The sequence below is a fragment of the Bombina bombina genome, chromosome 4 (assembly GCF_027579735.1).
Source record: "Bombina bombina isolate aBomBom1 chromosome 4, aBomBom1.pri, whole genome shotgun sequence".
In the NCBI taxonomy this organism is placed as follows: Eukaryota; Metazoa; Chordata; class Amphibia; order Anura; family Bombinatoridae; genus Bombina; species Bombina bombina.
In genome coordinates this window covers 1,221,754,087-1,221,781,649 of record NC_069502.1, presented here as the reverse complement: position 1 = coordinate 1,221,781,649, position 27,563 = coordinate 1,221,754,087, and the positions used below count along the sequence as shown (strand labels likewise).

The 27,563-nt window shown below is 44.5% G+C and overlaps 1 protein-coding gene across 1 annotated transcript in view; it reads right to left on the bottom strand.

Annotated features, from left to right (window-relative positions):
- The window catches only part of SLC35B2 (solute carrier family 35 member B2), a 92,020-nt gene that overhangs the window by 14,645 nt on the left and 49,812 nt on the right, over window positions 1-27,563 (bottom strand). The window lies entirely within an intron of this gene.

Genomic DNA, 27,563 nt, shown 5'->3' with positions numbered 1-27,563 from the left:
ACTCCAAGAGTAACCTTTGGATTCACACCAATATAGGTATTTACGCCATATCTTATGGTAAATCTTTCTGGTAACAGGTTTCCTAGCCTGTATTAAGGTATCAATAACTGACTCAGAAAATCCACGTCTTGATAAAATCAAGCGTTCAATTTCCAAGCAGTCAGCTTCAGAGAAGTTAGATTTTGATGTTTGAAGGGACCCTGTATCAGAAGGTCCTGTTTCAGAGGTAGAGACCAAGGTGGACAGGATGACATGTCCACCAGGTCTGCATACCAAGTCCTGCGTGGCCACGCAGGTGCTATTAGAATCACTGATGCTCTCTCTTGTTTGATTCTGGCAATCAATCGAGGAAGCAACGGGAAGGGTGGAAACACGTAAGCCATCCTGAAGTCCCAAGGTGCTGTCAGAGCATCTATCGGACTGCTCCTGGATCCCTGGATCTGGACCCGTAACGAGGAAGCTTGGCGTTCTGTCGAGACGCCATGAGATCTATCTCTGGTTTGCCCCAACGTCGAAGTATTTGGGCAAAGACCTCCGGATGAAGTTCCCACTCCCCCGGATGAAAAGTCTGACGACTTAAGAAATCCGCCTCCCAGTTCTCCACTCCCGGGATGTGGATTGCTGACAGGTGGCAAGAGTGAGACTCTGCCCAGCAAATTATCTTTGATACTTCCATCATAGCTAGGGAGCTTCTTGTCCCTCCCTGATGGTTGATGTAAGCTACAGTCGTGATGTTGTCCGACTGAAACCTGATGAACCCCCGAGTTGTCAACTGGGGCCAAGCCAGGAGGGCATTGAGAACTGCTCTCAATTCCAGAATGTTTATTGGCAGGAGACTCTCCTCCTGACTCCATTGTCCCTGAGCCTTCAGAGAATTCCAGACGGCACCCCAACCTAGAAGGCTGGCGTCTGTTGTTACAATTGTCCAGTCTGGTCTGCTGAATGGCATCCCCCTGGACAGATGTGGCCGAGAAAGCCACCATAGAAGAGAATTTCTGGTCTCTTGATCCAGATTCAGAGAAGGGGATAAGTCTGAGTAATCCCCATTCCACTGACTTAGCATGCACAGTTGCAGTGGTCTGAGGTGTAAGCGTGCAAAGGGTACTATGTCCATTGCCGCTACCATTAAGCCGATTACCTCCATGCATTGAGCCACTGACGGGTGTTGAATGGAATGAAGGGTGCGGCAAGCACTTTGAAGTCTTGTTAGCCTGTCCTCTGTCAGGTAAATCTTCATTTCTACAGAATCTATAAGAGTCCCCAGGAAGGGAACTCTTGTGAGTGGAACGAGTGAACTTTTCTTTTCGTTCACCTTCCATCCATGTGACCTTAGAAATGCCAGCACTAACTCTGTATGAGACTTGGGAGTTTGAAAGCTTGAAGCTTGTATCAGAATGTCGTCTAGGTATGGAGCTACCGAGATTCCCCGCGGTCTTAGTACCGCCAGAAGAGCACCCAGAACCTTTGTGAAAATTCTTGGAGCTGTAGCCAATCCGAATGGAAGAGCCACAAACTGGTAATGCCTGTCTAGGAAGGCAAACCTTAGGTACCGATAATGATCTTTGTGAATCGGTATGTGAAGGTAAGCATCTTTTAAATCTACAGTGGTCATGTATTGACCCTCTTGGATCATAGGTAAAATTGTCCGAATAGTCTCCATCTTGAACGATGGAACTCTTAGGAATTTGTTTAGGATCTTTAAGTCCAGGATTGGTCTGAAAGTTCCCTCTTTTTTGGGAACCACAGATTTGAGTAAAACCCCTGTCCCTGTTCCGATCGTGGAACTGGATGGATTACTCCCATTAACAAGAGCTCTTGTACGCAGCGTAGAAACGCCTCTTTCTTTGTCTGGATTGTTGACAATCTTGACAGATGAAATCTCTCTTGGAGGAGAGTATTTGAAGTCCAGAAGGTATCCCTGAGATTATCTCTAGCGCCCAGGGATCCTGAACATCTCTTGCCCAAGCCTGGGCGAAGAGAGAAAGTCTGCCCCCCACTAGATCCGATCCCGGATCGGGGGCCCTCAATTCATGCTGTTTTAGGGGCAGCAGCAGGTTTCCTAGTCTGCTTGCCCTTGTTCCAGGACTGGTTAGGTTTCCAGCCTTGTCTGTAGCGAGCAACAGCTCCTTCCTGTTTTGGTGCAGAGGAAGTTGATGCTGCTCCTGCTTTGAAATTACGAAAGGAACGAAAATTAGACTGTCTAGTCTTGGCTTTGGCTTTGTCCTGAGGCAGGGCATGGCCTTTACCTCCTGTAATGTCAGCGATAATCTCTTTCAACCCGGGCCCGAATAAGGTCTGCCCTTTGAAAGGTATATTAAGCAATTTAGACTTAGAAGTAACATCAGCTGACCAGGATTTTAGCCACAGCGCCCTGCGTGCCTGAATGGCGAATCCTGAATTCTTCGCCGTAAGTTTAGTAAGATGTACTACGGCCTCCGAAATGAATGAATTAGCTAGTTTAAGGACTCTAAGCCTGTCCGTAATGTCGTCCAGAGTAGCTGAACCAATGTTCTCTTCCAGAGACTCAATCCAGAATGCCGCTGCAGCCGTGATCGGCGCAATGCATGCAAGGGGTTGCAATATAAAACCTTGTTGAACAAACATTTTCTTAAGGTAACCCTCTAACTTTTTATCCATTGGATCTGAAAAAGCACAGCTATCCTCCACCGGGATAGTGGTACGCTTAGCTAAGGTAGAAACTGCTCCCTCCACCTTAGGGACCGTTTGCCATACGTCCCTTGTGGTGGCGTCTATTGGAAACATTTTTCTAAATATCGGAGGGGGTGAGAACGGCACACCGGGTCTATCCCACTCCTTAGTAACAATTTCAGTAAGTCTCTTAGGTATAGGAAAAACCTCAGTACTCGTCGGTACCGCAAAATATTTATCCAACCTACACATTTTCTCTGGTATTGCAACTGTGTTACAATCATTCAGAGCCGCTAACACCTCCCCTAGTAATACACGGAGGTTTTCCAGTTTAAATTTAAAATTTGAAATATCTGAATCCAGTCTGTTTGGATCAGAACCGTCACCCACAGAATGAAGTTCTCCGTCCTCATGTTCTGCCACCTGTGACGCAGTGTCTGACATGGCCCTAATATTATCAGCGCACTCTGTTCTCACCCCAGAGTGATCACGCTTACCTCTTAGTTCTGGTAATTTAGCCAAAACCTCAGTCATAACAGTAGCCATATCCTGTAATGTGATTTGTAATGGCCGCCCAGATGTACTCGGCGCTACAATATCACGCACCTCCCTCTGAGCGGGAGATGTAGGTACTGACACGTGAGGCGAGTTAGTCGGCATAACTCTCCCCTCGTTGTTTGGTGAAATTTGTTCAATTTGTACAGATTGACTTTTATTTAAAGTAGCATCAATACAGTTAGTACATAAATTTCTATTGGGCTCCACTTTGGCATTGCAACAAATGACACAGGTATCATCCTCTGAATCAGACATGTTTAACACACTAGCAAATAAACTTGCAACTTGGAAATACAATTCAATTAGAATAATATTAAAATGTACTGTGCCTTTAAGAAGCACAGAAGATCTATGACAGTTGAAAATTAATAAATTGAAACAGTTATAGCCTCAATCCTTGTAAACAACACAACTTTAGCAAAGGTTTAATCCCATTAGCAAAGATAACAAATTCTGAAAGCAAGAAACAAATTACAGAATAAACGTTTTTTATCTCAGTCAAACTATAATTCTCACAGCTCTGCTGAGAGAAATTACCTCCCTCAAAATAAGTTTGAAGACCCCTGAGCTCTGTAGAGATGAACCGGATCATGCAGGAAATACAATGAGTTGCTGACTGAAATATTTGATGCATAGAAAAAGCGCCAAAAAACGGCCCCTCCCCCTCACACACAGCAGTGAGGGAGAACAGAAACTGTCAGAAAAACAGATTAAGCAACTGCCAAGTGGAAAAATAGTGCCCAAACATTTATTCACACAGTACCTCAGCAAATGAAAACGATTTTACATTCCAGCAAAAACGTTAAACATAATCTCTAGTTATTAAACAGCTTTATGTATTTCTTACAGTGTAATTCTAGTGAAGTACCATTCCCCAGAATACTGAAGTGTAAAGTATACATACATGACATTATATCGGTATGGCAGGATTTTCTCATCAATTCCATTGTCAGAAAATAAAAACTGCTACATACCTCTATGCAGATTCATCTGCCCGCTGTCCCCTGATCTGAAGTTTACCTCACTCCTCAGATGGCCGAGAACAGCAATATGATCTTAACTACTCCGGCTAAAATCATAGCAAAACTCTGGTAGATTCTTCTTCAAACTCTGCCAGAGAGGTAATAACACACTCCGGTGCTATTTTAAAATAAACTTTTGATTGAAGATATAAAACTAAGTATAATCACCATAGTCCTCTCACACATCCTATCTAGTCGTTGGGTGCAAGAGAATGACTGGGAGTGACGTAGAGGGGAGGAGCTATATGCAGCTCTGCTGGGTGAATCCTCTTGCACTTCCTGTTGGGGAGGAGTAATATCCCAGAAGTAATGATGACCCGTGGACTGATCACACTTAACAGAAGAAAATTTGTTATATGTAACGTATACGGCCCAAATGAGGAAGATATAAGATTCTGGCAGATACTGAGGGATAAATTACTTAAATATTCTGGCAACACATTAATCATAGGAGGAGATTTTAATATTGCTCCAAATAGCACACTAGATAGATGTAGAGACAGTATAACGCAAACTGGGGAGAAGACACTGGACAAAACGACTATAGCTAAGAGAAAGAGAGAATCTAATATAATAAAGAAATTTCAGCAAGACCTAAAAATTTTAGACGGCTTTAGAGTTATACATCCAGAAAACAGGGAATATACATGTTGCTCAAAATCTAAAAAAAACTCTATCTAGGATAGATTATTTTCTGATCTCAGAGAAATCACTTGCCGCAATACAAGAAATATTTATAGATATGATAATCTCAGACCATGCCCCTATTGTAATTGTGATGAATCTTAAGAAAGATAGGAAAAGTAACCAATTTTTTTTCCCGAAATATCTGATAAACACTAGATTTATAAATTTTTTAAAAGAGAAGTGGGCTGATTATAAACGATTTAATGAAGGCTTTTGAGACAAAACCCATATATTCTGGAATGCGGCCAAAGCAGTGCTTAGAGGGGAGATTACAACATACCTAATACGATTAAAGAAAAAAATGAATTTACAAAGACAACAGGTAACTAATTGTTTAATCAACAAATATTCTAACTACATAAAGGAAAAAAATATGGTTAACTGGCAGAAATATTTACAGGCTAAAAAAAATAGAGATGATTACTTATTACAAAATGAAATCAAAGAGAATATAAAAACTTGTACACAGTTTTACAGGTATGGGAATAAAGTAGGCAGCTTCTTAGCCCGTATAGATAAAAATCATAAGACTAAAAATTTCATAACTAAAATTAAACATAAAGATCAAACATGGACAAACACCGAAGATATACAAAAAGCTTTCCTCGATTATTTCTCAGAATTATACTCAACACAACCCATAAATCTAGATAAAAAGGAAAAATTCTGGGCTTCACTAACAAATCCTCGTTTGGAGAGCAGTCAGCTAAATAGTATTAATAAACCCATTACAGAAACAGAAATAAGTCAGACAATTAAAGCAATGGCGAACAATAAAGCAGCAGGCCCAGATGGCATCCCATCTGAGTTTTATAAAATTCTGAATGATGAAATAACCCCAATCTTAACTATCCTAATGAATAAATTTTGGAATGGTCAGTTTAAACCACTAGCAGACTTCAATGAGTCCACAATAATTGTAATACCAAAACCAGGAAAGGACCCACAGTCAATTGATTCTTATAGGCCCATCTCACTTTTGAACATGGACTATAAGATATTAACCAGTATATTAGCTAAAAGGATGCAAGAGTCACTTTATACTATAATACATTCTGATCAAACAGGATTTATGAAGAGAAGATCCTCAAACACTAATTTAAGGAAGGTCTTCCTAACAATTATAGACCACTGGTATAAGAATAAACATAACAAGAAACCAAATAAAGAAGATATTGCAATAATATCACTGGATGCAAGCAAAGCCTTCGATTCAGTTGCATGGGACCATCTTGTCACTGCTCTTAAAAAATTTGGGTATGAAGGGGAATGCCTCAACACAATTCAGATGCTGTATAGAGAGTCCAGGGCAGCAATTGTTATAAATAACAATAAAACATCTTATTTCCCTCTTTTAAGAGGGACAAGACAGGGCTGCCCTCTGTCCCCCCTAATTTTCAATTTAGCCCTAGAACCTTTACTGATCGCCCTGAGGAATAAGATTCAAGGGATAGAGGTAGGAGGTAAGAATGTGCAACTAGCTGTATATGCTGATGATCTTCTGGTATTTTCTAGAAAGTCTTGTGAGAGCTTCAACCAAATTTGTCAAATCATTGATAACTTTGGTTCCTTTTCAGGGTACAATATTAATAGAAACAAATCTGAAGTTCTGTTGCTACAAAAAAACCAGACATCACAAGATAAGATCTTCAGGGAAGTAAGTAAACATATTACTTACCTGGGGATTAAGATCTCCAACAACCCTATGGAATGGTACTCTTTAAATTTCTGTAACGGTGCAAGACAATTTTCTGAAACCCTCAAAAGATGGAAATCTCTCCCACTCTCGATCTCCGGCAAAATTAACTTGTTAAAGATGATTGCACTTCCAAGGCTGCTATATTTGTTTCAGAATATACCTTTCTTAATTAAAAAACAGGAGATTAAGATAATCAATTCCGCGATCAAAGATTATATATGGATGGGTAAGAAACCCAGGATTAGTTATCAAAAACTAGTCCTTAAAAAAAGAATACCTAGGCTTAGGGCTCCCTAATATTGAAATATATAATTTAGTGGCGGTTACGAAGATTGCCTTAGACTGGCTCTTGGAGAGTAATCATTTCTCCCTCTTAGACATAGAAAACGGCTTAATAAAACCGTTCTGCTTAAAAAATGTTCTTCACTTAGAAATTAAAAATCTCCCAGAGTATGTTAAAAAAATAGACTTCTTTAAAGATACAATAGTGGCCTGGCATAGGACATGCAAATTTTTAGGCCTAAAGCCTTTTGCTACTAAATTTCTGTCTATAGAGGGTAATCCAGGGTTTAAACAGGGGCTTCTTTCAGGAATCTTCACACGCTGGAGAGAAAAGGGATTATCCAAACCTATACAACTAGTTAAAACTAATCAAGAGGCAATGAAGGTTGAAGAATTCGAAGTAATTAAGAATAGATATAGCCTGGCAGATAGACACCTCTTCTTTTTCCTACAAGTCAGATATTACTGTCTGAAACTAATTCAATTGCAGGGGAATAACTGGGAGCTTACAGCACTAATCCCGGTTATTAATTTAATCAAACAGGGTAAATACTCTCACTTCTCTATAATATAATAAATAACAGAAAGTACAAACAGCATATTGAACTAGGGGTCGCAAAATGGAGAGATGTATTTTTCAAGAATCTTAGTACACAGATAATGTTGAAAAGCATAGAAAGGGTAGAAGAAGCATCGCTAGCTATCCCTATGAGGGAGCAACATACCAAGATAATGTGGATGGTGTATATTACTCCTGAGAAAATCGCCAAGTGGGGTGGTACCGGAGAGGCAACATTATGTATAAAATGTAAGCAACAAAGTACAAACTTGCTACATAGTTTCTGGTCATGCCCAAGAATACAAAAATTATGGGAGGAAATAAATTATTGGCTTGGCAAGATATATGAGACCCAAATTAGACTACAAGCAGACCAGGTTATCTTTTTCCACTATAAGAAAGAACATTTATTATGTAGAAAATTTATAACACTAGTGATTCTAATAACAAGGAATCTTATATTAAAAGGGTGGAAGAAAGATAAAATTATAACTCTAATAGAGATTAAGGAAAATATTCATCACCAATTCTTGATAGAACTTCAAGATACTTTGTTCCATATAGAAACTAATATCACCCGCTTCTTTGATAAATGGGGAAGGTGGGTTAAAACCCAAGATTTAGAAGAACAGAAACGAATAATTAAAAAATTTGATAATACAGTATACATAGAAAACTATAGACTTAGAGGAGAATGGCTATTTGAATAAAGATGGCCGTCTTATAGGGAGAGGGGGGAAGGTGGGAGGGGTACATTAATTCTCTTTTTTTCTTCTTTTTTTTTTTTCTCTCTTTTTTTTTGGGCTTGGGGGGAATATATCTGATTGAATAAGAGTTAAGTCAAAAACTATATACGCCATATTGAAATATTGATAAGAGTAATTATGTACTCATGTGATCGAAAGTGAGTTTGAATATTTTGCTTCTTATTTGTTGTCGCTCTCGCTTCCTATGTATTGTTCTTTGTTAATTAAAAAAGGGAAAGGAGTGATGAGATTAGTAACATAGTTTGAAAGGTAAAACTCGATATTATATTAAGATAAAATGTTATCTGAACTGATGGAATTAGTGTAATATGTATGGAGATAAATATGTATATCATTTTGCTGGATTTGTTGTGATGAAACAACTTAATGTTTTTTCTTCTTCTTTATGTATCTGTCACAATATATCAATAAAACTTCTTTCAAAAAAAAAAACAAAACAAAAAACAACAACTCTACAGCAGGGGCAGCCCTCAGGCTCAGTTACTAACAACTCTACAGCAGGGGCAGCCCTCAGGCTCAGTTACTAACAACTCTACAGCAGGGGCAGCCCTCAGGCTCAGTTACTAACAACTCTACAGCAGGGGCAGGCCCTCAGGCTCAGTTACTAACAACTCTACAGCAAGGGCAGCCCCCGGGCTCAGTTACTAACAACTCTACAGCAAGGGCAGCCCCCGGGCTCAGTTACTAACAACTCTACAGCAGGAGCAGGCCCTCAGGCTCAGTTACTAACAACTCTACAGCAGGGGCAGGCCCTCAGGCTCAGTTACTAACAACTCTACAGCAGGGGCATCCCTCAGGCTCAGTTACTAACAACTCTACAGCAGGGGCATCCCTCAGGCTCAGTTACTAACAACTCTACAGCAGGGGCATCCCTCAGGCTCAGTTACTAACAACTCTACAGCAGGGGCATCCCTCAGGCTCAGTTACTAACAACTCTACAGCAGGGGCAGCCCCCAGGCTCAGTTACTAACAACTCTACAGCAGGGGCAGCCCCTCAGGCTCAGTTACTAACAACTCTACAGCAGGAGCAGCCCCCGGGCTCAGTTACTAACAACTCTACAGCAGGGGCAGCCCCCGGGCTCAGTTACCAACAACTCTACAGCAGGGGCAGCCCCCGGGCTCAGTTACTAACAACTCTACAGCAGGGGCAGGCCCTCAGGCTCAGTTACTAACAACTCTACAGCAGGGGCAGGCCCTCAGGCTCAGTTACTAACAACTCTACAGCAAGGGCAGCCCCCGGGCTCAGTTACTAACAACTCTACAGCAAGGGCAGCCCCCGGGCTCAGTTACTAACAACTCTACAGCAAGGGCAGCCCCCGGGCTCAGTTACTAACAATTCTACAGCAGGGGCAGGCCCTCAGGCTCAGTTACTAACAACTCTACAGCAGGAGCAGCCCCCGGGCTCAGTTACTAACAACTCTACAGCAGGAGCAGCCCCCGGGCTCAGTTACTAACAACTCTACAGCAGGGGCAGGCCCTCAGGCTCAGTTACTAACAACTCTACAGCAGGGGCAGCCCCCGGGCTCAGTTACTAACAACTCTACAGCAGGGGCAGCCCCCGGGCTCAGTTACTAACAACTCTACAGCAGGGGCAGCCCCCGGAATCAGTTACTAACAACTCTACAGCAGGGGCAGCCCTCAGGCTCAGTTACTAACAACTCTACAGCAGGGGCAGCCCCCGGAATCAGTTACTAACAACTCTACAGCAGGGGCAGCCCTCAGGCTCAGTTACTAACAACTCTACAGTAGGGGCAGGCCCTCAGGCTCAGTTACTAACAACTCTACAGCAGGGGCAGGCCCTCAGGCTCAGTTACTAACAACTCTACAGCAGGGGCAGGCCCTCAGGCTCAGTTACTAACAACTCTACAGCAGGGGCAGCCCCCGGGCTCAGTTACTAACAACTCTACAGCAAGGGCAGCCCCTGGGCTCAGTTACTAACAACTCTACAGCAAGGGCAGCCCCCGGGCTCAGTTACTAACAACTCTACAGCAGGAGAAGGCCCTCAGGCTCAGTTACTAACAACTCTACAGCAGGGGCAGGCCCTCAGGCTCAGTTACTAACAACTCTACAGCAAGGGAAGCCCCTGGGCTCAGTTACTAACAACTCTACAGCAGGAGCAGCCCCCGGGCTCAGTTACTAACAACTCTTGTAAAGTGATTCAAGTTCCTTTAGGAGGTAAGGCGACAAGGCCAACAGAAACTAAGTACAGCCACACAACGCCAAAAGGTACATGCTACATGTGTAAGAGCAAATGTCTGCATAATTTACCAACAACTCTACAGCAGGGGCAGCCCTCAGGCTCAGTTACTAACAACTCTACAGCAGGGGCAGGCCTCAGGCTCAGTTACTAACAACTCTACAGCAGGGGCAGGCCCTCAGGCTCAGTTACTAACAACTCTACAGCAAGGGCAGCCCCCGGGCTCAGTTACTAACAACTCTACAGCAAGGGCAGCCCCCGGGCTCAGTTACTAACAACTCTACAGCAGGAGCAGGCCCTCAGGCTCAGTTACTAACAACTCTACAGCAGGGGCAGGCCCTCAGGCTCAGTTACTAACAACTCTACAGCAGGGGCATCCCTCAGGCTCAGTTACTAACAACTCTACAGCAGGGGCATCCCTCAGGCTCAGTTACTAACAACTCTACAGCAGGGGCATCCCTCAGGCTCAGTTACTAACAACTCTACAGCAGGGGCATCCCTCAGGCTCAGTTACTAACAACTCTACAGCAGGGGCAGCCCCCAGGCTCAGTTACTAACAACTCTACAGCAGGGGCAGCCCCTCAGGCTCAGTTACTAACAACTCTACAGCAGGGGCAGCCCCCGGGCTCAGTTACTAACAACTCTACAGCAGGGGCAGCCCCCGGGCTCAGTTACTAACAACTCTACAGCAGGAGCAGCCCCCGGGCTCAGTTACTAACAACTCTACAGCAGGGGCAGCCCCCGGGCTCAGTTACCAACAACTCTACAGCAGGGGCAGCCCCCGGGCTCAGTTACTAACAACTCTACAGCAGGGGCAGGCCCTCAGGCTCAGTTACTAACAACTCTACAGCAGGGGCAGGCCCTCAGGCTCAGTTACTAACAACTCTACAGCAAGGGCAGCCCCCGGGCTCAGTTACTAACAACTCTACAGCAAGGGCAGCCCCCGGGCTCAGTTACTAACAACTCTACAGCAAGGGCAGCCCCCGGGCTCAGTTACTAACAATTCTACAGCAGGGGCAGGCCCTCAGGCTCAGTTACTAACAACTCTACAGCAGGAGCAGCCCCCGGGCTCAGTTACTAACAACTCTACAGCAGGAGCAGCCCCCGGGCTCAGTTACTAACAACTCTACAGCAGGGGCAGGCCCTCAGGCTCAGTTACTAACAACTCTACAGCAGGGGCAGCCCCCGGGCTCAGTTACTAACAACTCTACAGCAGGGGCAGCCCCCGGGCTCAGTTACTAACAACTCTACAGCAGGGGCAGCCCCCGGGCTCAGTTACTAACAACTCTACAGCAGGGGCAGCCCCCGGAATCAGTTACTAACAACTCTACAGCAGGGGCAGCCCTCAGGCTCAGTTACTAACAACTCTACAGCAGGGGCAGCCCCCGGAATCAGTTACTAACAACTCTACAGCAGGGGCAGCCCTCAGGCTCAGTTACTAACAACTCTACAGTAGGGGCAGGCCCTCAGGCTCAGTTACTAACAACTCTACAGCAGGGGCAGGCCCTCAGGCTCAGTTACTAACAACTCTACAGCAGGGGCAGGCCCTCAGGCTCAGTTACTAACAACTCTACAGCAAGGGCAGCCCCCGGGCTCAGTTACTAACAACTCTACAGCAAGGGCAGCCCCCGGGCTCAGTTACTAACAACTCTACAGCAAGGGCAGCCCCCGGGCTCAGTTACTAACAACTCTACAGCAGGAGAAGGCCCTCAGGCTCAGTTACTAACAACTCTACAGCAGGGGCAGGCCCTCAGGCTCAGTTACTAACAACTCTACAGCAAGGGAAGCCACTGGGCTCAGTTACTAACAACTCTACAGCAGGAGCAGCCCCCGGGCTCAGTTACTAACAACTCTTGTAAAGTGATTCAAGTTCCTTTAGGAGGTAAGGCGACAAGGCCAACAGAAACTAAGTACAGCCACACAACGCCAAAAGGTACATGCTACATGTGTAAGAGCAAATGTCTGCATAATTTACCAACAACTCTACAGCAGGGGCAGCCCCCGGGCTCAGTTACTAACAACTCTACAGCAGGGGCAGGCCCTCAGGCTCAGTTACTAAGAACTCTACAGCAGGGGCAGCCCCCGGGCTCAGTTACTAACAACTCTACAGCAGGGGCAGCCCCTGGGCTCAGCTACTGTTACGGTTACCCTTAGTCTCGCTGAGAGATGGACCGCTTAGTAGCCTGGATCCCTATTTGCTAAAGAGGGGAGAAGCTGCTTTCCATAGTATTCTATATGAGTCTCGCAAATATAGAATAATCTCCCTTAGCTGCAGTACAGCTAGGATACCCTTCTGCCCACAAAAACGAGTCAACGCTGCGATTGAGGGTCAAACAAGAACTCAGGACTGGGATGCCCAGCCTGCTTTTTATTAAGGTTACATGCACACAGGGCACTCCCAGGGGGAGAGGGGGGGAAGCACAAAATCCCCCATCACACATTTAGATAGAGAGCACTGTCCTTTGACAGGCCACAATAGGATTACAGTACTTAAGATAACAAGTTTACAAGTTCATCTTATCAATTAGCAGTCTGGCTCCAGAGGTGATTAGACAATAGTTTCTAAAAGCTGAAAAAAAAAGAGTTAACTCTTTATGAAATGATACTTGTTACGGTTTTCTTGGAGCCCTTCTTAGGCGCTGGCTTGCTGGTTCAGGCATTGCTGCTGGGAAATAAGCTCTTCACAACAAAATAACTAATGCTTCTGTAACAGCTACTAACAGCTCTACAGCAGGGGCAGGCCCCGGGCTCAGTTACTAACAGCTCTACAGCAGGGGCAGGCCCCGGGCTCAGTTACTAACAACTCTACAGCAGGGGCAGGCCCTCGGCTCAGTTACTAACAACTCTACAGCAGGGGCAGGCCCTCGGCTCAGTTACTAACTATACAGCAGGGGCAGGCCCTCAGGCTCAGTTACTAACTATACAGTAGGGGCAGGCCCTCAGGGCTCAGTTAATAACTATACAGCAGGGGCAGCCCTCAGGGCTCAGTTAACTATACAGCAGGGGCAGCCCCTGGGCTCAGTTAGTTAATTATTCCGGCTCATCTGACTACTCGCTTTGGCTCCTGACTCGGCTCGTTTGACTACCAGCTCTGGTTTTGACTCCTGGCTTATTTGACTTGTGGACTTTTTATTATTTTTTGCTATTAATAAAGGTGTGATTGTTTTTGCACTTCTCGTCTCAGTCTGATTCCTGGCACCCTGAAATTAAGCAAGAGCCATGAATCCTGATGGTGCTAATAATCCACTTTTACCTGCCATCATTTCCAGGATGGATGAACAGGATCACCGCTTGGATCAATTTGCACTAGCCCTGCTGACTTGCACTGCACATTTGGACCAAAGTGTCCCGCATGTTATGGCTGCTCCTGTTTCCGCTGCTGCACCTTTGCCTACCAGGAGCATGTCCGGTTCTGCACCTCTACCTCAGCGATATGGAGGCGATCCTAATCAGTGCAGAGGGTTTTTGAACCAGGTGGGCATTTACTTTGAGATGTTACCTCAGGCGTTTCCCTCTGACGGAGCTAAGGTGGGATTTCTCATCTCGTTACTCTCTGACACAGCTCTTCCCTGGGCTAATCCCTTGTGGGAAAATAATAAACCTGTGATTTCAAATTACCCTGAATTTGTGGCCTCCTTTCGAAGGGTATTTGATGTTCCGGCTCGCTCCTCCTCTGCTGCTAAATGACTCATGTCCATTCAGCAAGGTACAAGATCTGTTGCTCAGTAGGCCATTGAGTTCCGTACGCTTGCCGCAGAGGTAGGTTGGAACAATGAATCCCTAATTGCCGCCTTCTTTCATGGGCTCTCTGATGCGATTAAAGACTAAGTTGCTGCCAGAGATTAACCAGAAGATTGAGGCATTGGTGTCTTTTATTCTAATTGACATCAGGCTAAGTGAGAGGCCCTCTTTAAAGGAGCGTTTGCGGAAGCCTCCTGTTCCATTGTCTCCTACGTGTTTGTTCCCACCCATGCCTCCCTCTCCTTCCATGCCTCCTGATCCTGAGTCACCAGGTACTGCTGAGCCGATGCAGTTGGGATTCACGCGTCTCTCCGAGGCGGAGAGGGCCTTTAGGAGGAGCTCTGCCTCTATTGTGGATTACAGGGCCACCTTTTGAAGTCTTGTCCTACACGGCAGGGAAAACGCTCACATCTAAGGTCCTGTCGGGGGCAGACCTTGGGTGGTTAATCCTTGTCCCCGGAACTGCTAAAGGAGAAACCTTTGGTCAAGGTTGTCTTTTCCTGGGTGGACTCCTCCATAGTCACCCAGGCTCTTGTTGACTACGGTGCTGCGGGCTATTTCATTGACAGTGCTTGTGTATCAAAGCACTCCATTCCGGTTTTGCCTTGGTCCGTTTCTCTTGCTATTGAGGCCATTGATGGCATGCCCCTTCAGCCCGCACTCCTTACTCACGAAACTGCTCCGTTATCCATGGCTGTTGGGGCTCTCCATTTTGAAACCCTCCAGTTCCAGGTGATAAACTCTCCGTATTTTCCGGTTGTTCTGGGTTATCCCTGGCTCCAAAAGCACAATCCCAGTCTCGACTGGCGCAGGTCCGAAATTTTGTCGTGGTCTCTGCAATGTATTTCCACTTGTCTTCGGAAACCAGTTAAAGTCTTGTTCACTTCTTTGGTATCTCAATTGCCAGAGGAGTACCGAGAGTTCCTAGACTTTTTTGACAAGGTGCGTGCAGGTACGTTGCCTCCTCCCCGGTTTTACAATTGTGCGATAGACTTGCAACCCGGAGCCATTCCTCCTCGGGGACGGGTTTACCCTCTGTCTGTTGCGGAGAATTGTGCTATGCCGATGCTCTGTTGCGGGGAATCATCCGCAAATCCTCCTCCTGCAGGGGCTGGCTTCTTCTTTGTGAAGAAAAAGGGTGGCGAATTAAGACCATACATCGATTATAGGGGTCTCAATCATCTTACCATTAAGAATGCTTACCCTATCCCGCTCATTACGGAACTCTTTGACCGCCTCAAGGGAGCTACGGTCTTTACTAAACTTGATTTGAGAGGAGCGTACAATCTCGTTAGGATCAAAGAGGGCCATGAATGGAAAACAGCATTTAACACCAGGAGTGGGCATTATGAGTATCTTGTAATGCCCTTTAGCCTATGTACTGCTCCTGCTGTTTTCCAGGAATGTATTTGATGTCCTACGAGATATGTTGCAACAGTGTGTTGTGGTGTACTTAGATGACATCCTCATACACACTTGAGGTTCATCGTTCTGATGCTACACGGGTTCTTCAGAGACTACGTGAGAACGGCTTGTTTTGTAAACTCGAGAAATGAGAGTTCCATCAGACTCAAGTAACCTTCCTAGGTTGTTATCTCCATTGCAGGGTTCTCCATGGATAAGTTATCTGCAGTTCTGCAGTGGCCTCGCCCAGTTGATCTTTGGTCTATTCAACGTTTTTTGGGGTTCGCCAATTACTATAGAAAGTTTATTAAAAACTTTTCTTCCTTGGTCAAACCTATCACAAACATGACCCGTAAAGAGAATGATCCACTCCATTGGTCACCTACTGCCATTAAGGCCTTTGATATTTGAAGAAATTGTCTCCAGCGGAGTGCAATTATGAAATTGGCGACAGGGAATTACTGGCCATAATTGTGGCACTCAAGGAACAGAGGCATCTTCTCGAGGGTACTAGCGTGCCAGTGCTCATTCTTACTGACCACAAGAATTTAACTTATCTATCTTAAGCAAAACGTTTGTCGCCCCGACAGGCCAGGTGGGCGCTATTTTTGTCTCTGTTTAATTATATGGTCTCCTACCTGCCTGGTAGTAAGAATGTTAGGGCTGATGACCTCTCTCGATAGTTTTCCCCTCTGTCCAAGGAGGAGTCTGTACCTACTCAAGGTTATACCTCCTGACCATATTTTGGCTACCATACGTACTAATTTGACTTCTCCCTTGGGGGAGGAGATCCTGGCTGCACAAACCAATGCACCTCCTGAGAAACCTAGTGGTAAGTGTTTTGTTCCTGAGAATCTTCAAACTAAACTTTTGCACACTTACCACTATCCTAAAGCTGCAGGTCACCCAGGCAAGAACCAAATGATTTGGTCTGTCACTCGACAATTCTGGTGGCCAGGTCTTCGTTCTGATAGTGCTGCATATGTTGCCTCCTGCTCAGTTTGTGCACAGAATAAGACTCAACGACGTCTTCCTGTGGGTCTTCTTCAACCTATTGCTAATGGTGAGCGTCCTTGGACACATCTTTCCATGGACTTTATTGTCGAGCTCCCTGTTTCCAATGGCAATACTGTTATCCTTATGGTGGTTGACCGTTTTTCTAAAAGGTCACATTGCATTACCTTGAAGTTGCCTACCGCTCAGGAGCTTGCTTCAGTTTTTTGCCTGGGAGGTGTTCTGTTTACATGGGTTACCTAAGGAGATAGCGTCGGACCAGGGTAGCCAGTTTGTCTCCAGATTTTGGTGTTCCTTTTGTGCTCAAATGGGGATCCAGCTTTCCTTCTCCACGGCATATCACCCTCAATCCAATGGGGCTGCGGAACGGTCTAATCAAGCTCTGGAACAGTTTCTCCGTTGCTATGTCTCAGATCACCCCAATAATTGGTCTGAACTGTTACCTTGGGAGGAGTTTGCTCGTAATAGTGCTATTAATGCTTCCTCCAAGTTATATCCGTTCATGGCAAATTATGGGTTTCAACCATCCTTGTTGCCCGATTCATTCATGTCTCAGGGTGTTCCGGCTTTGGAGGAGCATCTCCAGCAACTCCGTTCCACATGGGTGCAGATTCAGGATTGCCTTCATCGTTCTATGCAGCTCGAAAAGTTCCAGGCTGATCGTAGGCGTCTGCCAGCGCCTTCCTACCAGGTTGGTGAGAGAGTTTGGCTGTCCTCCCGCAACTTAAATCTTTGTGTGCTTTCCAATAAACTGGCTCCTCGTTATGTTGGTCCTTCTCGAATACTCCGAGGGGTCAATCCTGTGGCCTACGCTATGCGCATCTCCAATGTTTTTCATGTCTCCCTCTTGAAACCATTGGTTTTTAATCGGCTTACCACTGTGTTGCCTCATTCTCGTCCAACCTTTGTTGACAACCATGAGGAGTATGAGGTCAGCAGCATTATTGACTCTTGTATGTCCAGGGGCCGTGTACAGTATTTGGTTCACTGGAGGGGCTAGGGTCTGGAGGAGCGTTCATGGGTTCCCTCCTCCGATGTTCATGCTCCCGCCCTCTTCCGTGCCTTCCATGCCCGTTCCCCAATAAGCCTTTTGTCCTGCCGCAGGGAGGGGTCGTTGAGGGGAGGGTACTGTGACAGACCCTTCTGTCAGTATTGAAAGCGTTAACTTTGTTCAGCTTTAAGAAGCTATTTTCTAAATACCAGGTTGCTGGCATCAGCTATTGTGTGTTGTAATTAAGTTTAAGTGATAAACATTCACATTGTTTAATCCCATCCAGAGAGCAGACGCCCAAGTGATAAGAAAAGCTCGTGTGTCTTGTGTTTAACTTGTTTATCTGCTTAAATAATGTAATTCTATTGCGGCATGTCAAAGGGCGTTTTCCCTCTATCTAATGTACAATATTGTTTCAACCCCCCATCTAGGGGGCAGACCTGCATAAATACTGGGCATATAGCCTTCAATAAAACACATTCTGTTTTAACCTTCAATGTGGAGCCTGGTCTCATGTTTGAGGGGGGAATTAGCTGGGTTGTGAGTTGCTGATCTCACATTCAGGGCATCTTCCATCTGGTATTAACCCTTGGTATCCTGTTGGTACCGTAACAGGTACTGTCAGGATTTTTTCCCTGTTTTGTTTGCCATGTGCTGCTGGCAGCCATTTTACTCACCTCTTGCATACTGTGTAATGCTACTCATTTCCTGCACTTCCTTTTATGGCCAGACTGGTGTACATCATCCGAGTTAGACAGGATGCAATCTCAGAATTGTGATGTCATCACTTATTTAAAGGGCCTCTGTTCCGTATGCTTTGCCCTTGCGTTGTCTCAGACCTGTTTGTGAGAGCTCCTGTGTATTACCTGGCTGTCTGACGTCCTTCCTGGTTCCTGATCCCTGGCTTGTTCCTGACTCTGTTTTCCTTGTTCCCGATTGCGGCTCTGCTGACTATTCGCTTTGGCTCCTGACTCGGCTCGTCTGACTACCAGCTCTGGTTTTGATTCCTGGCTTGTAATTTGACTTGTGGACTTTTTATTTTTTGCTATTCATAAAAGGTGTGATTATTTTTGCACTTCTCGTCTCAGTCTGATTCCTGGCACCCTGACAATCCCCTGGGCTCAGTTAATAACTGTACAGCAGGGGCAGCCCCTGGGCTCAGTTAATAACATTAATGGGAGTGCTGGTGATGACACAAAGAGGCTGAACCAGGAAGGAGCTGGGTGAAGGATGTACTTCAAACCTCTCAATCTCAGCTCCTGTAGCAGCTACAAACCTCCAAGACCCTCATGTGAAAGAGGATTGCCTGCTCTATCTTGGAAGAGTAATAAAAAGCAGATCTTAAAAAATGAAAATAGTAAAAAAAAAAAATACATGGGCATTTGCTTGGGGATGTTACATTATATGCACAATAAAAAAAATATCTGTCATGTCTACAGACTCATAATAAAGTTTATTTTATAGTAGAGAAGTCCCTTACCATAAATAAATTTTGTCTGTATAGATCACCGTGGCCACAGCATAGTCAGGTGATCACCGTGGACACAGCATAGTCAGGTGATCACCGTGGCCACATCAAACACCTTGCAAGAAAAAAGTGCTTTTATTTATTACTGCACAAGGGGCCTCTCTAATCTATATTATAACCCCCAAGCTGCCCTTGATGACAATTTAGTCAGGAGATCACAGTAACAGCAGTGGTCACTTGGCCATTTTCAATATTATTTACTAAAATCTAAGCAAAATATATATGTTTTTACCGCAGCTCTCTCATATGCCATGAATTATAAATATAATAATGGAATATTGTGAATCTGCTGGGTCTGCTGAAAAAAAACAATATATAATTTCTGTGAGTCACTAACTGAAAATAGGGTTTAAATATAAGTAGCAAAAAAAGCTCAAAATTGCCTCAGCACACGATGTAAAAAGGCTTAGCAGTGAAAGGGTTAAAGGGACATGAACCCCAAAATATTAAAGGTTCTACCTCTTTTCAAACCGTTTTGTTTTGCTTAAAGGGATAGGAAAGCCAAAATTAAACTTACATGATTCAGATAGAGCCGGTCATTTTAAGACACTTTTAAATTCACTTCTATTTTCAAATGTGCTTCGTTCTCTTAGTATCCCTTGTTAAAAAATGAATACGCACATATACACTAGTGGGAGCTGCTGCTAGTTGGCGCCTGTGTTCTGGAAAAATGGCGAAGTTGTGAAAACAGCGTACTAAGTCACTTCCTGTGACGTGGCATTGGCCGTTTCACAAATTTGGCCCGTAATGCGCATGCGTGGTAGCGTCATTACATTCCTGGCCGCATACGTCACGGCTACAATTTTAAGAGCCGTGAAATTCCTGGACCCTTTCAAGAGCGCATGCGTAGGATTTTGAAATCTGTCAATACCGCCGCTCACGCCACTGCTACAATTTCGGGACTTGTGTAATTCCTGGACCCTTTGTTGTACAGCTCCATGCTTTGCCAATTGACATACAATTATACGTATCCCCTTTACAGTGACATGAAACAGCAACACTTATACAATATTTTTTTTTATTGTGCAAACTGTTTGATTGGTCATAGAAACATTGTTATCACTGTAAAGAGGATACGCATAATTGTATGTCAATTGGCAAAGGTGGGCGCTGTACAACAAAGGGTCCAGGAATTACAGTACACAAGTCCTGAAATTGTAGCAGTGGCGTGAGCGGCGGTATTGACAGATTTCAAAATCCTACGCATGCGCTCTTGAAAGGGTCCAGGAATTTCACAGCTCTCAAAATTGTAGCAGTGACGCATGCGGCCAGGAATGTAATGACGCTACCAAGCATGCGCATTATGGGCAAAATTTGTGAAACAGCCGATGCCACGTCACAGGAAGGGACGTAGTTCGCTGTTTTCACAACAATTGGAAAGTTGTTTAAAATATGTTCTATCTGAATCATAAATGAAAAGTTTGGGGTTTACTATCCCTTTAATTATTAAAATGTTCTGCTGCTTAAAAACTGGACAGTTGTGTAAATGTAAAATTATTTTTCTAACATTTGATTTGATTTTAAATGTACATAAACATTTTTTTTTTAAATTCCTCTGATTAATCGATTGTGAAAATAATTGTTTGTCTTCTAAAATATAAATAAAATCTATAAAAAAATAAGACAAATTCAGAAAATGTTTCAGGACCTGCTAAGTATTCAGCCCGTGCGCTCCTGGTCGTTGTCACGCCACAAACACAGGGTGTTACTAACTATAAAAGCTTAAAGGGCCATTATACACCGTTGTAAATGTTTTGTAGATCATCCATTTATATAGCGCTGCGCTCTACAAATACCTGGTAATAATAATATAGCCCATCTGGGAGTGTTTTTGTAACAATGTTTAGTTTTGCTTTTTTTTTTTTTAATAACATTGTGCCGATATTCAGACTTCTAACCAAGCCCCTCAGTGTCAGAAGTAAATGCGCTGTTCCAGTCTACTGTTGGCTTCTGTTTGTATAATCTGTTTTTTCATATGCAGGAGGGGCTGGGGGAAGCTCTGCACGTAAGTTTTTTTTTTTTTTTGTTTTTTTTTTAAAGGTTTTATACTGGATTTTTAGATCAGTATCTGTGCATATTCTACTTTATAGTAGTGTCTATCACATGCAGTTATAGTAAAATTGGTGTATACTGTCCCTTTAAAAGGGACAGTGAACTTCAGTTTTGATAATGCAAGTGTTTGCTATTACTTATTAACCCCTCAGGTGCCCTAGACTCTAAGAGTAAGCACGTGTTGCTCTGCATTATGAACCTTTAAAAGGACAGTCAACACCAGCATTTGTTGTTTAAAAAGATAATCCCTTTATTACCCATTCCCCAGTTTTGCATAACCAACACTGTTATATTAAAGGGACAGGAAAGTCCAAAAAAAACAACCTTTAATTATTCAGATTGATTTTAAACAACTTTCCAATTTACTTTTATCACCAATTTTGCTTTGTTCTCTTGGTATTCTTAATTGAAAGCTAAGCCTAGGAGGTTCATATGCTAACTTCTTAGACCTTGAAGGCTGCCTCTAATCTGAAAGCATTTTAACAGTTTTTTTCACCACTAGAGGGCATTAGTTCATGTGTTTCAGATAACATTGAGCTCACGCATCTGAATTTATCGAGGAGTGAGCACCGATTGGCTAAAACGCAAGTCTGTCGAAAGAACTGAAAAAAGGGGGCAGTCTGCAGAGGATTAGATACAAGGTAATTGCAGAGGTAAAAAACATAATTTATGCTTACCTGATAAATTCCTTCCTCCTGTAGTGTAGTCAGTCCACGGGTCATCCATTACTTATGGGATATTAACTCCTCCCCAACAGGAAGTGCAAGAGGATCACCCAAGCAGAGCTGCTATATAGCTCCTCCCCTCTACGTCATACCCAGTCATTCGACCGAAACCAAACGAGAAAGGAGAAACTATAGGGTGCAGTGGTGACTGGAATTTAATTTAAATTTAAGACCTGCCATAAAAAACAGGGCGGGCCGTGGACTGACTACACTACAGGAGAAAGGAATTTATCAGGTAAGCATAAATTATGTTTTCTCCTGTTAAGTGTAGTCAGTCCACGGGTCATCCATTACTTATGGGATACCAATACCAAAGCTAGAAGTACACGGATGACGGGAGGGAAAGGCAGGATCTTTACACAGAAGGAACCACTGCCTTTAGAACCTTTCTCCCAAAAACAGCCTCAGAAGAAGCAAAAGTGTCAAATTTGTAAAATTTGGAAAAAGTATGCAGAGAAGACCAAGTTGCAGCCTTGCAAATCTGTTCAACAGAGGCCTCATTCTTAAAGGCCCACGTGGAAGCCACAGCTCTCGTAGAATGAGCTGTAATTCTTTCAGGAGGCTGCTGTCCAGCAGTCTCATAGGCTAAACGTATTATGCTACGAAGCCAAAAAGAGAGAGAGGTAGCAGATGCTTTTTGACCTCTCCTCTGACCAGAATAAACTACAAACAGGGAAGATGTTTGGCGAAAATCTTTAGTTGCCTGTAAATAAAATTTCAAGGCACGGACTACGTCTAGGTTGTGTAGAAGTCGTTCCTTCTTTGAAGAAGGGTTAGGGCACAATGATGGAACAACAATCTCTTGATTGATATTCTTGTTAGTGACTACCTTAGGTAAGAACCCAGGTTTAGTACGCAGATGAAAAATCAGATAAGGAGAATCACAATGTAAAGCTGATAACTCAGACTCTACGAGCCGAGGAAATAGCCATTAGAAACAGAACTTTCCAAGATAGCAGCTTGATATCAATGGAATGAAGGGGTTCAAACGGAACACCCTGTAAAACGTTAAGAACTAAGTTTAAGCTCCACGGTGGAGCAACAGACTTAAACACAGGCTTAATCCTGGCCAAAGCCTGACAAAAAGCCTGAACGTCTGGAACTTCTGACAGACGTTTGTGTAAAAGGATGGACAGAGCTGAGATCTGTCCCTTTAAAGAACTTGCAGATAAACCCTTTTCTAAACCTTCTTGTAGAAAAGACAATATCCTAGGAATCCTAACCTTACTCCATGAGTAACTCTTGGATTAGCACCAGTGTAAATATTTACGCCATATTTTATGGTAAATTTTCCTGGTAACAGGTTTCCTAGCCTGTATTAAGGTGTCAATTACTGACTCCGAAAATCCACGCTTTGATAAAATCAAGCGTTCAATCTCCATGCAGTCAGCTTCAGAGAAATTAGATTTTGATGTTTGAAAGGACCCTGAATTAGAAGGTCCTGTCTCAGAGGCAGAGACCAAGGTGGACAGGATGACATGTCCACTAGATCTGCATACCAGGTCCTGCGTGGCCACGCAGGCGCTATTAGAATCACCGATGCTTTCTCCTATTTGATCCTGGCAATCAAACGAGGAAGCATCGGGAAGGGTGGAAACACATAAGCCATCTTGAAGGTCCAAGGTGCTGTCAAAGCATCTATCAGGACCGCTCCCGGGTCTCTGGACCTGGACCCGTAACAAGGAAGCTTGGCGTTCTGGCGAGACGCCATGAGATCCATATCTGGTTTGCCCCAACGTCGAAGTATTTGGGCAAAGACCTCCGGATGAAGTTCCCACTCCCCCGGATGAAAAGTCTGGCGACTTAGGAAATCCGCCTCCCAGTTCTCCACGCCTGGGATGTGGATCGCTGACAGGTGGCAAGAGTGAGACTCTGCCCAGCGAATTATCTTTGATACTTCCATCATCGCTAGGGAACTCCTTGTCCCTCCCTGATGGTTGATGTAAGCCACAGTCGTGATATTGTCCGACTGAAACCTGATGAACCTCAGAGTTGCTAACTGAGGCCAAGCCAGAAGGGCATTGAGAACTGCTCTCAATTCCAGAATGTTTATTGGAAGGAGACTCTCCTCCTGAGTCCATAATCCCTGAGCCTTCAGGGAATTCCAGACAGCGCCCCATCCTAGCAGGCTGGCGTCTGTTGTTACAATCGTCCAGTCTGGCCTGCTGAAGGGCATCCCCCTGGACAGATGTGGCCGAGAAAGCCACCATAGAAGAGAATCTCTGGTCTCTTGATCCAGATTCAGCATAGGGGACAAATCTGAGTAATCCCCATTCCACTGACTTAGCATGCACAATTGCAGCGGTCTGAGATGCAGGCGTGCAAAAGGTACTATGTCCATTGCCGCTACCATTAAGCCGATTACCTCCATGCATTGAGCCACTGACGGGTGTTGAATGGAATGAAGGACACGGCAAGCATTTAGGAGTTTTGTTAACCTGTCCTCTGTCAGGTAAATTGTCATTTCTACAGAATCTATAAGAGTCCCCAAGAAGGGAACTCTTGTGAGTGGCAATAGAGAACTCTTTTCTACGTTCACCTTCCACCCATGCGACCTTAGAAATGCCAGAACTAACTCTGTATGAGACTTGGCAGTTTGGAAATTTGACGCTTGTATCAGAATGTCGTCTAGGTACGGAGCTACCGCTATTCCTCGCGGTCTTAGTACCGCCAGAAGAGAGCCCAGGAACTTTGTAAAGATTCTTGGAGCCGTAGCTAACCCGAAGGGAAGAGCTACAAACTGATAATGCCTGTCTAGGAAGGCAAACCTTAGGTACTGGTAATGATCCCTGTGAATCGGTATGTGAAGGTACGCATCTTTTAGATCCACTGTGGTCATGTACTGACCCTTTTGGATCATGGGTAAGATTGTCCGAATAGTTTCCATTTTGAACGATGGAACTCTTAGGAATTTGTTTAGGATCTTTAAATCCAAGATTGGTCTGAAGGTTCCCTCTTTCTTGGGAACCACAAACAGATTTGAGTAAAACCCTTGTCCGTGTTCCGACCGTGGAACCGGGTGGATCACTCCCATTAACAAAAGATCTTGAACACAGCGTAGAAACGCCTCTTTCTTTGTCTGATTTGTTGACAACCTTGAAAGATGAAATCTCCCTTTGGGAGGAGAAGCTTTGAAGTCCAGAAGATATCCCTGAGATATGATCTCTAACGCCCAGGGATCCTGGACATCTCTTGCCCAAGCCTGGGCGAAGAGAGAAAGTCTGCCCCCTACTAGATCCGTTGCCGGATCGGGGGCCCTCACTTCATGCTGTCTTAGGGGCGGCAGCAGGTTTTCTGGCCTGCTTGCCCTTGTTCCAGGTCTGGTTAGGTTTCCAGCCCTGTCTGTAACGAGCAACAGTTCCTTCCTGTTTTGTAGCGGAGGAAGTTGATGCTGCTCCTGCCTTGAAGTTACGAAAGGCACGAAAAACAGAATTTATGTTTACCTGATAAATTACTTTCTCCAACGGTGTGTCCGGTCCACGGCGTCATCCTTACTTGTGGGATATTCTCTTCCCCAACAGGAAATGGCAAAGAGCCCAGCAAAGCTGGTCACATGATCCCTCCTAGGCTCCGCCTACCCCAGTCATTCGACCGACGTTAAGGAGGAATATTTGCATAGGAGAAACCATATGTTACCGTGGTGACTGTAGTTAAAGAAAATAAATTATCAGACCTGATTAAAAAAACCAGGGCGGGCCGTGGACCGGACACACCGTTGGAGAAAGTAATTTATCAGGTAAACATAAATTCTGTTTTCTCCAACATAGGTGTGTCCGGTCCACGGCGTCATCCTTACTTGTGGGAACCAATACCAAAGCTTTAGGACACGGATGAAGGGAGGGAGCAAATCAGGTCACCTAAATGGAAGGCACCACGGCTTGCAAAACCTTTCTCCCAAAAATAGCCTCAGAAGAAGCAAAAGTATCAAATTTGTAAAATTTAGAAAAAGTGTGCAGTGAAGACCAAGTCGCTGCCTTACATATCTGATCAACAGAAGCCTCGTTCTTGAAGGCCCATGTGGAAGCCACAGCCCTAGTGGAGTGAGCTGTGATTCTTTCAGGAGGCTGCCGTCCGGCAGTCTCATAAGCCAATCGGATAATGCTTTTAATCCAGAAGGAGAGAGAGGTAGAAGTTGCTTTTTGACCTCTCCGTTTACCAGAATAAACAACAAACAAAGACAAAGTTTGTCTGAAATCCTTAGTAGCTGCTAAGTAAACTTTGAGAGCACGAACTACATCCAAGTTGTGCAACAAACGTTCCTTCTTTGAAACTGGATTAGGACACAAAGAAGGCACAACTATCTCCTGGTTAATGTTTTTGTTAGAAACAACTTTTGGAAGAAAACCAGGTTTAGTACGCAAAACCACCTTATCTGCATGGAACACCAGATAAGGAGAAGAACACTGCAGAGCAGATAATTCTGAAACTCTTCTAGCAGAAGAAATTGCAACCAAAAACAAAACTTTCCAAGATAATAACTTAATATCAACGGAATGTAAGGGTTCAAACGGAACCCCCTGAAGAACTGAAAGAACTAGGTTGAGACTCCCAGGAGGAGTCAAAATTTTGTAAACAGGCTTGATTCTAACCAGAGCCTGAACAAAGGCTAGAACATCCGGCACAGCTGCCAGCTTTTTTGTGAAGTAACACAGACAAGGCAGAAATCTGTCCCATCAAGGAACTTGCAGATAATCCTTTTTTCAATCCTTCTCGAAGGAAGGATAGACTCTTAGGAATCTTAACCTTGTCCCAAGGGAATCCTGCAGATTCACACCAACAGATATACCAAATTATGTGGTAATTTTTCTGGTTACAGGCTTTCAGGCCTGAACAAGAGTATTAATAACAGAATCTGAGAACCCTCGCTTTGATAAGATCAAGCGTTCAATCTCCAAGCAGTCAGCTGGAGTGGGTCGAACGGACCTAGAACAAGAAGGTCTGTCAAAGGTAGCTTCCATGGTGGAGCCGATGACATATTCGCCAGATCTGCATACCAAGTCCTGCGTGGCCACGCAGGAGCTATCAAAATCACCGACGCCCTCTCCTGATTGATCCTGGCTACCAGCCTGGGGATGAGAGGAAACGGCGGGAACACATAAGCTAGTTTGAAGGTCCAAGGTGCTACTAGTGCATCCACTAGAGCCGCCTTGGGATCCCTGGATCTGTACCCGTAGTAAGGAACTCTGAAGTTCTGACGAGAGGCCATCAGATCCATGTCTGGAATGCCCCACGGTTGAGTGACTTGGGCAAAGATTTCCGGATGGAGTTCCCACTCCCCCGGATGCAATGTCTGACGACTCAGAAAATCCGCTTCCCAATTTTCCACTCCTGGGATGTGGATAGCAGACAGGTGGCAGGAGTGAGACTCCGCCCATAGAATGATTTTGGTCACTTCTTCCATCGCTAGGGAACTCCTTGTTCCCCCCTGATGGTTGATGTATGAACTTGGCCCTCGCTAGCTGAGGCCAAGCTTTGAGAGCATTGAATATCGCTCTCAGTTCCAGAATATTTATCGGTAGAAGAGATTCTACCCGAGACCAAAGACCCTGAGCTTTCAGGGATCCCCAGACCGCGCCCCAGCCCATCAGACTGGCGTCGGTCGTGACAATGACCCACTCTGGTCTGCGGAAGGTCATCCCTTGTGACAGGTTGTCCAGGGACAGCCACCAACGGAATGAGTCTCTGGTC